The sequence below is a fragment of the Dreissena polymorpha genome, chromosome 1, assembly GCF_020536995.1.
Source record: "Dreissena polymorpha isolate Duluth1 chromosome 1, UMN_Dpol_1.0, whole genome shotgun sequence".
NCBI classification, from domain to species: Eukaryota; Metazoa; Mollusca; class Bivalvia; order Myida; family Dreissenidae; genus Dreissena; species Dreissena polymorpha.
Window position 1 is genome coordinate 185,709,616 of NC_068355.1, and position 12,678 is coordinate 185,722,293.

The following is a 12,678-nucleotide window of genomic DNA, read 5'->3' on the forward strand; positions in this document are numbered from 1 at the left end:
CCAAGAATATTGCTGACACCGTTTTTAGTGAATTTTTCTAAGACCGTTTTATGTCAAAAAATCTTCTAATAACCTAAAACAAATTTCGTTCGTAAAACAATTCTATCTGCACTATAAATCTCAATCTCCTACGCAGTGGCCTCCCTTATACTAGAAGTTACTGACCGGGCGAAGCAAGGGAAGTAACTGCTGTGAGGAGTTTCTATAAAAATCTGCATTCAGAAATCTGTATTCAGAACTCAATCTGTTGTGCACGTCTGCATCTAACGCTTACCACAAGTTTTACGACAAATTCTTGACGCAGACGAATAGGGTAGCGTCTATTTTCATTTGTGAAAAGAATAGTTCGATACAGATCTGTCCGTGCTTAAATTTTGAAAGGCTTGGGTAATTATTTTTCATAAGCGTTTCAAACACTGATGTAAATGGAAAGATTATCTATTTAAATAGTCGGTAATTGTTTGAAATTATTGATTTGAGAAATTCGCGATATCGAACTACATTATACCACGTGACGCCATTCTTCCCTGTATCTTGCACCTATGCTTTTAACGCCATCGGCGCTCTCGTTTTATTTTTTTACCACTCAGTTTCATCAACATATGTCGTGGCTCTTTTTTGAAAGGCTCAGTCAATACTAGCCCTATATATATCATGTTGGTGTCTTTACAAACGTTGCATTTCAATGCATTGTGTGGTGCAAATTTAATTTGCATTATTTGCAAAGGCATAATTTTGTGTTAGCTCAAAGATAATACCATTTTAGTCATTTTTTTTATTTTGTAATCACTATCAGTTTGATCAACATATGTCGTGGCTCTTTTCGAAAGGCTCAGTCAATACTAGCCCTATATTAATCTTATGGGTATCTTTACAAACATTACATTTCAACGCATTGTGTGATGCTAATTTTATTTGTATTATTTGCAAAGGCATAATTTTGTATTAGCTCCAAGATGATATAATTTCAGTTATTTTTTAATTTTTTTAGTTAAACGTGTTATCAACATATGTTGAGGCTTTTTTCAATAGACTCCATCAATAGTAGCACTATTTTGATCATGTTGGTATTTTTGCAAATGTTACACTTCAATAAACTGTGTGGTGCACATTTTATTTACATGAATTGCAAAGGCATAATTTTGTATTAGCTCAGAGATTATACAATTTTAGTCATTTTTTTTTAACCAGTCTCGGTTTTGAATGTGTATGTCAATGCTCTTTTCAAAAGGCTCGGTCAATAATTGACCTATGATAATCATGTTGGTATCTTTAGATATGTGACACTTCAATGCATTGTGTGTTTCACATTTAATTTGCATTATTTACTAACTCATAACTTTGTATAAGCTAAAGGACAATACACATGTATAACTTTAGTCATTATACGCCCGTCTATGACGGGACGTATTATGGTATACCCCGCGTCCGTCCGTCCGTCCGTCTGTTAATGTCGTACGCTACGTCAAATATCCTTTGACAGATTTTCTTCAAATTTTAACACAATCTTAATATTGATAAACCCTGATCCCCTTTCGTTTTTGACGGAATTCTGAATTGTCGTTCCAGAGTTATGGGACTTTGTTCGTCAAAATTTCGTGATTTCATTGAATGTCCTACTGTAGCTATATAAAAATGTTAAAGTTGTTATAACTTTGGTATGCTTGGACCTAGAGTCTTGAAACTTGACATGAAGGTTGGCCAGAACTAGTAAGTAACCACTGGACATTTCAAGGTCATTCATTTGAAGGTCAAGGTCACTGTGACCTTGAATGTAAAAATGTTAAAGTTGTTATAACTTTGGTATGCTTGGACCTAGAGTCTTGAAACTTGACATGAAGGTTGGCCAGAACTAGTAAGTAACCCCTGGACATTTCAAGGTCATTCATTTGAAGGTCAAGGTCACTGTGACCTTGAATGTAAAAATGTTAAAGTTCTTATTTCATGTTATAACTTTGGTATGCTTGTACCTAGAGTCTTCAAACTTGAAATAAAGATTGGCCAGTACTAGAAGATGACCACTGGTCATTTCAATGTCATTCATTTGAAGGTCAAGGTCACTGTGACCTTAAATGTTAAAATGTTAAAATTGTTATAACTTTGGTATGCTTGGACATAGAGTCTTCAAACTTGACATGAAGGTTTGCAAGCACACTTAGATGACCACTGGTCATTTCAAGGTCATTCATTCTAAGGTCAAGGTCACTGTGACCTTAAATGTTATTGTTGTTCATGTATCCTACCGTAGCTCAAATATCCCCTGATGGATTTTTTATACGCCCGTCTATGACGGGACGTATTATGGTATACCCCGCGTCCGTCCGTCCGTCCATCCGTCTGTTAATGTCGTACGCTACGTCAAATATCCTTTGACAGATTTTCTTCAAATTTTAACACAATCTTAATATTGATAAACCCTGATCCCCTTTCGTTTTTGACGGAATTCTGAATTGTCGTTCCAGAGTTATGGGACTTTGTTCGTCAAAATTTCGTGATTTCATTGAATGTCCTACTGTAGCTCAAATATCCTTCGATGGATTTTTTTCAAATTTCAACACAATCTTAATATTGATAAACCCTGATCCCCTTTCGTTTTTGACGGAATTCTGAATTGTCGTTCCAGAGTTATGGGACTTTGTTCGTCAAAATTTCGTGATTTCCATGCTCATGTACTTATAAAATAAACCATGTATTCAAATACAAATAAACTGAAGTAAAAAAATGATTCAAAGGGTTATTTATTACCTTACTACTTCATTGGCGAACGACGGGCGTATCATGCGCTCATGGCGCAGCTTTTATTTTTTAATTGTTAGACCGCTTTCAGTTTTGTATACATATGTCATTGCTTTTTGCGTAAGGGCCAAGGCTCTGTAAATACTAGCCCTATATAATTCATGTTGGTATCGTAACCCTTTCAGCGCTGGAATCAAACTTTAAAGGCCTTTGCAAACTGTTTGGACCCAGATGAGACGCCACAGAACGTGGCGTCTCATCAGGATTCAAACTGTTTGCTATTCTGAAAGTATTCTGTGAAAAAAATCTAAGAAAATGCTAATTTTAGAAATTCAGCAGACAACACTTTAGCAGACGACAAATTTCCCAGCATGCTAAGGATTAGCAAATTGTACACTTCAGTGCATTGTGTGGTGTACATTTAATTTGCATTATTTGCAAAGTTCTTGATTTGTATAAGCTCAATGATGATGCAATATTAGTCCTTAATCAATTATTTAAAAAAAACAATTGAGATTAACATTTGTCTCCGCTTTTTCTTAGGGATTGATCAATACAAGCTCTATTATTGTTTGTGTTTGTACCAATGTTACATTTCAATGAAATGTATGGTGCATATTTTAAATGCATTTTTTGAAAAAAAAAATTGATGTCTGCATAGGAAATCCTGAGGTGGAATTTTCAATGATATTTGCTAAGAAGAGATTTCATTTCAACAAAAAATGTCATAAAAGTGGAAAGTGTCGTCCTTATTAGCCTGTGTGGACTGCACAGGCTAATCTGGGACGACACTTTACGCACATGCATTATGCCAAGTTTTCTCAAAACACGAGACATATAATCGTTCTCATTCACAGTATTGTTTGGCCATTTTTTTTAAAAATATAAATTTAATAACTATTATTCTAGAAAAAAAATAGCAAAATTGCAAAGGTCATATTTCTTTATCATTGGAGAAAACATTTATTCTGAGATATTTTCAAGAGTTTGTTTCCACATTGTTAATGCTTCTATTAAGAATTTCTGAAATGTGTAGATAATTGTTATTCAATTAATGCAAAAAATCGGAATTCTTACATAAATATTTCAATTAATTTTATTAATATGTTGATACAACTAAGTACATTTTTATGTCCATCTGTCTGGTCGTCTGAAATTCCGTCACACTTTGCGTTTAGGTTTTGCGTTAACGTTTCGAAAAATGTGGAAAAAGGTGGCATAGTCTATAAGTCTTCCTATGGTGGCAAGCCATGTTTTCAATAAATGATGGTGACTGTGTAAACATTTTATTAACTGATTTTTAGAATATGTTTTGTTTTATGCTTTTAGAATGCCTAGAAAACGCAAAAGAGGATCCCTTACGGTGAAACGCAAGTACCACTACATAACATCTGAACAGCCAAAGGAAGAAAACCATGTTGCCAGTGAACCCCTGGTGAACATTAAAGCTACAACAGATTCTTCTACCCAGTCAGAAAGTGAAAATGTGCAGTTCACAAGTGATCATAGTTATGCTATTGATGAAGACTCCACATATGAGCTTGACTCCTTCCAGGAGACAAACAATGATAAGCCTGAAGCTGATGTGATGGAATGTAGTTCAGGGCTTCTAGAAATGGAGGTGGAGACGACAACCTTCTCAGACTTTGCTGTGGAACTTAAACTGCAAAATTTTTCATCTCAGTTCGTTGTAAAGGAATTAGAGCAATCAATTCAAATGTTACAGTTGTACGCAAATGACAGTCTGACAGCAATCAAGTTATCGGTTGAAATTAAGAGTTATTTTACGTGCTCTGTCTATGTGCATCGGAAATGCATTCCGAGATCTCACCAAATATGGACTGGACTGCCACAACATATCAATCGCGTTGCTTATGTTCTGGTGTTATAGGAAAGACTGTTAAAATTTGATGTCTGCATAGGAAATCCTGAGGTGGAATTTTCAATTATTTTTTTTTCGCATAGATAGTCGATGTAGGGATATAGATAAATGAAATTAACTAGTTTATATAGATGGAGTTATTAATTTTACTTATAGATTTCTCTCTAAATAAAATGATTGTACTTTATATACTCTAAGGAACCATATCGCTATACATAAACTATAGTTTTGCTTTAGTATAGGTTGTCAACACAGGGATTTTACTTATACTTAACTACAATTAAGTGTAGCATAGGTAGAGGTATATCATACAGCTTTTACATTGTCAGTATTACTCAATTCTATATTTCTAAAAAAAATAATTACGAATGAAAAAACAATGCAAGTATATACTTTATGCAGTTATATGCAGGGATCATATTTTTTTCTTATATGTGTCCTAATTTTATATTAATGTATGTAATTCTTGTTTAAAAAAAGTCATTTAATAATTATATTTTTCACTTATGAACTTTGGTACAGACAGGTCACTATGTATTAACAATATTAACATTCTCACGATAACATGTTTATTCCTTATATTGTAAAAGGAACTTTTTCGCAGTGATGCATGATTTGTATTTACTTCAAAAGCATGCTGTTATTGTAAATGTAATGTAAATGACGATTAGCTTAACATGCTTAAGTCAGAATAAACTTTTATGTTCTATTAACTGCATTTAAATCTTTGTCCATAATTTTGTTAAAACTATTCTACAACACGTTTTATATTCATTTCTTTGAAAATAATTAAAGGAATAAAACACTAAACTCCTTTGTACACACTATTGAGTAGTAACTGTAAATGCCAGATTCAATTGTCTCATCATTATTACACCGTATCATGTGTCCACTGTTTTGGATATCTTACTTGCATGTGCGAGGATTTGATTTATTAATGTTGTTTTATATATTGATTGTTCGAGATATATATGATAATACAACGAATAAAACATGAGTATATATATATATATATATATATATATATATATATATATATATATATATAGAACTACTAAAACACGAAAACCTTTCTTGTTTTTTGTTTGGTTTGTACGCAAAATGCAGAACTAAAAAATGCATCCAATATTTATTACCTCGTAAATTCTGTTGATGTTTTTTTATGACATGACCTCGAAATCCTGATACACTTTTATACTCCGCACCACAAACAGGACAAATATAGCACAGCTCTTTCGTGCTTGCTTGCGATTTATTGTTTGCCTCATCATCAGTATAATAACCTTATACCAAATCTAAATCTATGTCGTCATCCCATGAAAGGAAATTTTTATGTTTAGAAGACATTTTCAGTAAATTCCATGAATTCCAACGTTCACTATGACTTAAGGGAGTCCAAATAAATATTAAAATGACATTCGAAAATTTGCTGCGTCGGAGGTTAAAAGAACAATTATACATTTTGAGTTGTTTGCACTTAACATGTCTTGATAATGTTGCTATTTTAAACAAAACATGGTAACATTTTAATTCTATTAAAAGACCGGTCTTTTTTACATGCACATACGTGCGATAAACAACGGCAATTTAACCCTGGCGAAACAACCGGCAATTAATATTCATCAAAGAGTCCGATAATCGGGTGCCCATTTGACATACTGCGTAATAATAAGACTAATTAATGATTGATTTTGAGATCAACAACGCAACAATTAAACGAATAGGTACTTGTTTATTTAACATAATATAATTTGAATCCGAAAAAACGTAACGCGTTAAATAAGCGAAATCCCTCGCAATCGATATCGTGTAGCCGCATTATCGCTACACAGGGACCAATCGATCGAGATTATCAAATCTCGCGCACCGGTTTATTATCGCTACACCGGGACCAATCGATCGAGATTAAAGTATAGGTCCCTGATCTCGCGCACCGGTTTATTTTGCGTGCTGTAACGGGATATCGCGAGGTTGCTTATCCCTTTGTTTGTATAGGTCCCTGCTTAAATGTTATGATTGTGTTCAGTCCGTTAATATTTAAGATCTTTCACTGTTAATGATTTAATCAGTAAACTCAAATTGCTTGCCTTTTTTTTTAGGAATATAAAGAATAAGTGTCTCTTTAATTATTATTCTCCAATCTTCATACATACAGTGTATCTTTAAATAGATAATCGTTGTTAACCAGGTTTTCCGAATTATTGTACTCCAATCTTCAAACATACTGTGTAACTATAAATAGATAATCGTTGTTAACGAGGTTTTTCGAAGGAAAAAACTGATTATTAGATTGACGAATGTCGGCGGGCTGGCGGGCGGGTGGAACAAGCTTGTCCCGGCCATAACTTTGTCGATCATTTTGAGATTTTAAAATCATTTGGAACATTTGTTCACCATCATTAGACGGTGTGTCGCGCGAAAGAATTACATCTCCAAGGTCAGGGTCACACTTTGAGTTCAAAGGTCAAAAATGGCTATTAATGGGCTTGTCTGGGCCATAACTATGTCATTTATTGTGAGATTTAAAATCATTTGGCACATTTGTTCACCATCATGGGACGGTGTGTCGCACGAAAGAATTACGTCAATATCTCCAAGGTCAAGGTCACCACGACTAAAAAAAGATTTATTTTGAAATATATGGGATTAATTATAAACAATCAGTTTAGATTGAGTTGTCTCCCTTTATCATACTATTTTTCACATTGAAAACCTGATTTTGTGACAATTTTGTCCCTTGTTTTATTGTAGTTTTATTTGAAGAAATATTACATTTTAAATTTAAACTGCATATCTAGGGGAAGTTTCATTTATTGCAAGTCTATATGAGCTTTTGTAAGTATTGTAAACATTGTAACAAAAGAAGTCATTGTCTTTTATGATTTACTTTTTAATTCAGTAATATGGTTCAAATGATGTCTGCACAACACAAGGAGCAGGTGTCTAGATAATGTTCTTAAACTATTTTATCACATGCTATACCCTGTTTCCAATGTAATACAACCATTACATATTTTTGTATATGACACATGTGTAATACAACATTTTTACGCGTTTTCATGGGCTTAGTTTTTGTTTATTGACCAATTGCCTTTTGTTATTTTGCTTTGTAAAAGCCGAGGCATTCCAAATGACGTCAGGAAATTTAAACAATATTCAAGATTTATCATTATGTTTGCATAAATATTTATTTAATTTTCTCATTTAAAAGCATGTGATAAAACAGATCTGACACTCGTTGTCATATCATACCATATTTTATTAAACTCGTCCAGGAAATTCGTTAGTAAGGTCGCCAAAGGCTCGCTTACTAACAAAATTCCTGAACTCGTTTAATAAAATATGGTATGATATGACAACTCGTGCCAGATCCTATATAACTAAAAAATTCAAATAAGAAATAGATTACACGTGGTAGGATATTAATCGTGGTAAAAGGTGAACATTCTCAAAAGAGCAATATCTTTTTATCCCGTATTTTTTAGAACTGTCTGCAAAAACGTTGTAAAATCCAGTTATTGTTTGGAAATTAGTTAAAAAGTCAGCTTGTTTAATAAATCCTATATTGCTTGTATTCATAACAATCCTTTAATAAACCAACATTATCTTTGCACCCCAAACATATAGATTTGTTCAAAATTGAAAAAGTTATTTTTGGAAAAATATTTAGCACCATGGCCATCAGCCTTAAATAATGTAATGTATTGTATAATTAGACTTGAAAACAGTATTGTTAATGGGGAAATTATATGCTTCTTTAAAGTATTATTTTTACAGAATGTTAATGTTTTTGTTGAGATTGATTATAGCAGTAGACGAAGCATACTATTCAGTACCTATTCATATTAAATGTAAGGAAATAATACTTGGTATTACAAATACAACAAGATGTGTTTGTGAAACACTATGTCCCCCCCCCCTATATTAGACCTTTGACCTTAAAGGTTTCTCTTGACCTTTCACCACTCAAAATGTGCAGCTCTATGAGATACACATGCATACCAAATATCAAGTTGCTATCTTCAATATTGCAAAAGTTATGGCAAATGTTAAAGTTTGACGCAAACAAACAAACAAACTGACAGGGCAAACACAATATATCTTGACTGGGGGAAATAAACATTAATGATATAAACACATTGTGGCTAGAGATTGACAGTATATATTTTATTGTCAGAGGAAATTTAAAAGACCTACACAGTATAGATTTGTAAATAGTATTAAACACAGATTTGACATGCTGGTATACACAATACAATTAAAGCAGATGAACAAGTACGGATCTGGTCAGTTTGTTAAAATATTTACTTATGTCTCCCATAATGATATAACAAATCATAACATGTTAGATAATTTAATTCAGCACTTTCTAATTACTTTTCTTACATGCAACCAGAGATCCAGATAAAAATTTGGTCAAATTCTTATTTACTCCCTATTTCAAAAATTAATTCTTATTTTACCCCCTATTTATCAAATTAATTCTAAACAATATATAACCAAATAATTTTGAGTGCTTTATATTCGCAGTCATGTACACAAGAGCTTATAAGTTCATCAATTATTGACGAAACCATGCTTTGGGTATTTGAATCTAATTGAAAAAATGCATGCAGCGAGGACTTTTGACACTGAAATGGCTTTTTTGCCTTCCACGCTTCAATGCACCGCTTCAGTCGGCCATTAAGATTTTTTCTGTAAAACGGTCACTCACACTTCGGCTTTATACAGGTCATAATGGCCTGTTGGTCGCCGTTAAAGTCATATCAAAAACTATATTTAACATTTAATTTTAATGGCATTTTGAAAAGGTATACATAATATTACTTGTGTATAAAAATTACGATAAGTGTAATTAAAAAGGCACAATAAACAGTAATGACTAGCCTACAAATCTAGGAGAACAAAATCGAGACTGTTTGGCCTTTCGACAGTTCTTAGGTGTGGCTCTTCCTCACAGCAAACGCTTGAGTGACGTTGATTTAAGGTTACATTACACTAAATCATTGTAGTGCCTATTTCTAAAGAGTTCCTTTTCTCTTCTTGAATATAAGCCATTTAACAATGTGAGACATGTCTTTTGTGGTTATTTGTAATATCCTGTATGTGTCTGGAGTACTTTAATGCCTTGGATTGGAAGCTAACTTAAAAGATGGACTTTTGAGGGTGTGTTTTCTATTGTGTGGGGCTTTTGTCAAAATTAGGATTCCGAAACACGTTTTTCTACGGTGGGTTCATTCAACAGCGATTTACTTTCTTAGAAGTTGCAAGACGGTATGTTTTTGATTGCAATTATTGGAAGAGGACAGATCCATCTTTAAAATGATACCAGGTTCGGAAGAATTGATACGTCGAAAAGGCAAGAAAAATGCTGTGAAAGTTGTCAGTTTTATAATGGGACCATATGGGAATTGGAATTAATGTATATATAACCTTAAAGGTCGTAGTTTTAATTGAGCGCCTAGACGAGCCAGAACCGGGATGAAATGTTTACCATACAGGGCTTTGCTTAGACCTCAAATCTCAAGAGTCAAGGACTCTTGGGACCATATTTTCAAGAGTCAAAATCAAACGTCTGAGAGTCCTAATAATAACGCAGGAGAGTCAATGATTTTTTGCAATTTAAGCAAATTACTGAGATATAATGTATAAAAAGCAACAAATAAAAAGATACATGTATGTTAACATTTATTTCTTACATTTTACTGTCACTACAACACTATGCATTTAAACACAATATTTCAATGATTATTAAATACAAAACATGTATTCTAATACAACATTAACTTCATGTATACAGCAGAGTAATATGTCATATGTTCTTCTTTCGCACGTTTGGGGGTGTTAGAAGCACTGTCATTTAGATCTAAAGTACGCTTTGTCGTTGGCGTCTTACACACACTTTCAGAGTTACTACCGATTCCGAATTCGAAAAGGTTTCTCTGCGACATTTTCCGAATGCACTAGCACAATTACACTTTGCACAATTACACTTTATCCAATAACTTTTTTGTTTGACCGTTTCGCGTGGCTATTAAATTAAGAATGAAATGCAAAATGTGAAAAAAAAAACATTTCCGCTGGCTATCACAAAAAAAACAACAACATACGGGTGGTACCTAAACACAATAGCCTATATAAATCGGTAAACTATAAAAGGAAATTATTTCTACTCGCCGATAAAGGTGCCTCCGTATTTAATCCCATCAAAAATTCCGACGCCCTTTAATTATTTCATGTGCCATCTTCACGGAAGATGTGCGACAAACACGCCGTTTTCTATGCCTTCTCAAACGGTCAATTATTACGCCTACATGTATTTTGTAATCAATTAGCTCATGCAAAAATTGTCACTTTGCCACAAGGCCAGTTGTATCGGTTCTATAGTTATTTTTAGCAACGTTGATGCAAAGCGTGTAATTTGACGTTGTTGACAGTACATATGCCAGCATAACTTTCGCGCGTCTTTGAACTGAGCAATCATGAAGTGAAACAGTGATGGGTGCATTCAGCTTTGGAAATACATTCTGCCATACTCTGGAAATATCTCAAAATATGCTTTACGGTGTTATGTGGATATGGATGTTATTATTTTATATTGAATATTATTAAAACTGACGCGGATGAGTCCATTCTGTTTTGGTGGGTTTATAGTTCTTCTTAAATGCTCTGAGCTTTTATGAGTACATACGTACAGCTCAGAGGGTCAATAGCTGGGAGTTGGATTATTGCAACTAGGTGGGTTTAATACACGTCTTTTCCGCAAAACAGCTGATAACAAACGCTATGATAAATAATGGAAAGTTAATACACGCGTCATCGAACCAGCAGTGTTTTAATTGGTCAATACTACATTTCTTAATTAACCAAACTCCGCCTACTGGGTGGACTTGTGCATCGATGATTGGAAACGGGCATTAACGATTAGCGTGTACTAAATGAGATACTCCGCCCCGAGCCAATTATCGCTTAGTCTTAACAACTTTTGATCTCGTTGACGCAAGTCGGTATATTCCCCCGGGTCAAATGTGACGCATGACGTAATTTTCTCAAGAGTCAAAAAGGGGTCTTCTGTAATTTTCAAGCGTCAAAACCCGGGAGCTCGGGTCAAAGGAAAGCCCTGCCATACATAATTTGCTACGGAAAGTTTTACGCATGTTCGAAAATTTCGATATAGTGTTTTATTTTTTAAATGCGTAACTTAACACAAAGATTTTAAATCTAAATCATTATTTAAGAAATTTAATTCGTTTTTACGCCTTTACGCATGTTATCTGGAGCACTGCATGCAACATTTTATTTATAAATGCTATACATACTTATGTTCAAACTTAATTTAATTCGTATGTAAAAAGGTAGATTTTTGTACAATTCTTGAAATAAAAATTAGATTTTTACAATAATGTTAGAAGACAATTATTTATGAACCAATCAAGAAGCTGCACATGAAATACCATTCATGCCATACGTCCCGGATTGTCCGGGACAGTCCCGGAAATGAAGAACTTGTCCCGCTGTCCCGGAAATCTGTCAAATGTCCCGGAATTTACAAAATCCATATATACATGTACCTTATCTTAGGCTTAACTGCACCTCGAATCTGTGTATATCTGCAGCGTCTCCATGACAATGCCTACCCGAATAGGCAGACTACGCTACGTGTCAAAATCGATCAATTAACAGGGGTCCTGTTATCATATCGATTGTCTCACGTTCGCGGTCAAACCGAAAAGGCGGCATTTCTTAATGTGGTTGTTAATTGACTTTAATCTACTACATTAGTATTTCCCGCTGCGTTAGGGCAAAGGATAGTTGTTCACAGATCTGAAGTCCAACATCGCTGAGTAAAAAATTAAAAGCAGTTTATGTTCGCACGTTTAACCGACGAAGAAGTTGAGTAAAAAAAGTAAGCATATAAAAACGTCATCCTCACTAGGTTTATTATTGTCTTGTTCTAAACCCCTAGTAAACATAACGTTAAAAATAATAAGTGAATTTGAATTGCGTTCGCCATGTCAAAACTTTTTATTTATAAATGTTATAAATGAATAATGGCGTAT

At 33.8% G+C, this 12,678-nt stretch overlaps 1 protein-coding gene and 2 long non-coding RNA genes across 3 annotated transcripts in view; all 3 read left to right on the forward strand.

The window, feature by feature from the left end:
- Nucleotides 1-12,678, forward strand: part of LOC127864234 (uncharacterized) — a 210,584-nt gene that overhangs the window by 142,587 nt on the left and 55,319 nt on the right. The window lies entirely within an intron of this gene.
- LOC127864273 (uncharacterized) overlaps nt 1-12,678 on the forward strand; it is a 122,821-nt gene that overhangs the window by 89,200 nt on the left and 20,943 nt on the right. The gene's annotated exons all lie outside the window — the stretch shown is intronic.
- On the forward strand, nt 596-2,725 carry LOC127864257 (uncharacterized). The gene is made up of 2 exons (XR_008041650.1): nt 596-2,035; nt 2,181-2,725. It is a non-coding gene; the product is annotated as an uncharacterized LOC127864257 (long non-coding RNA).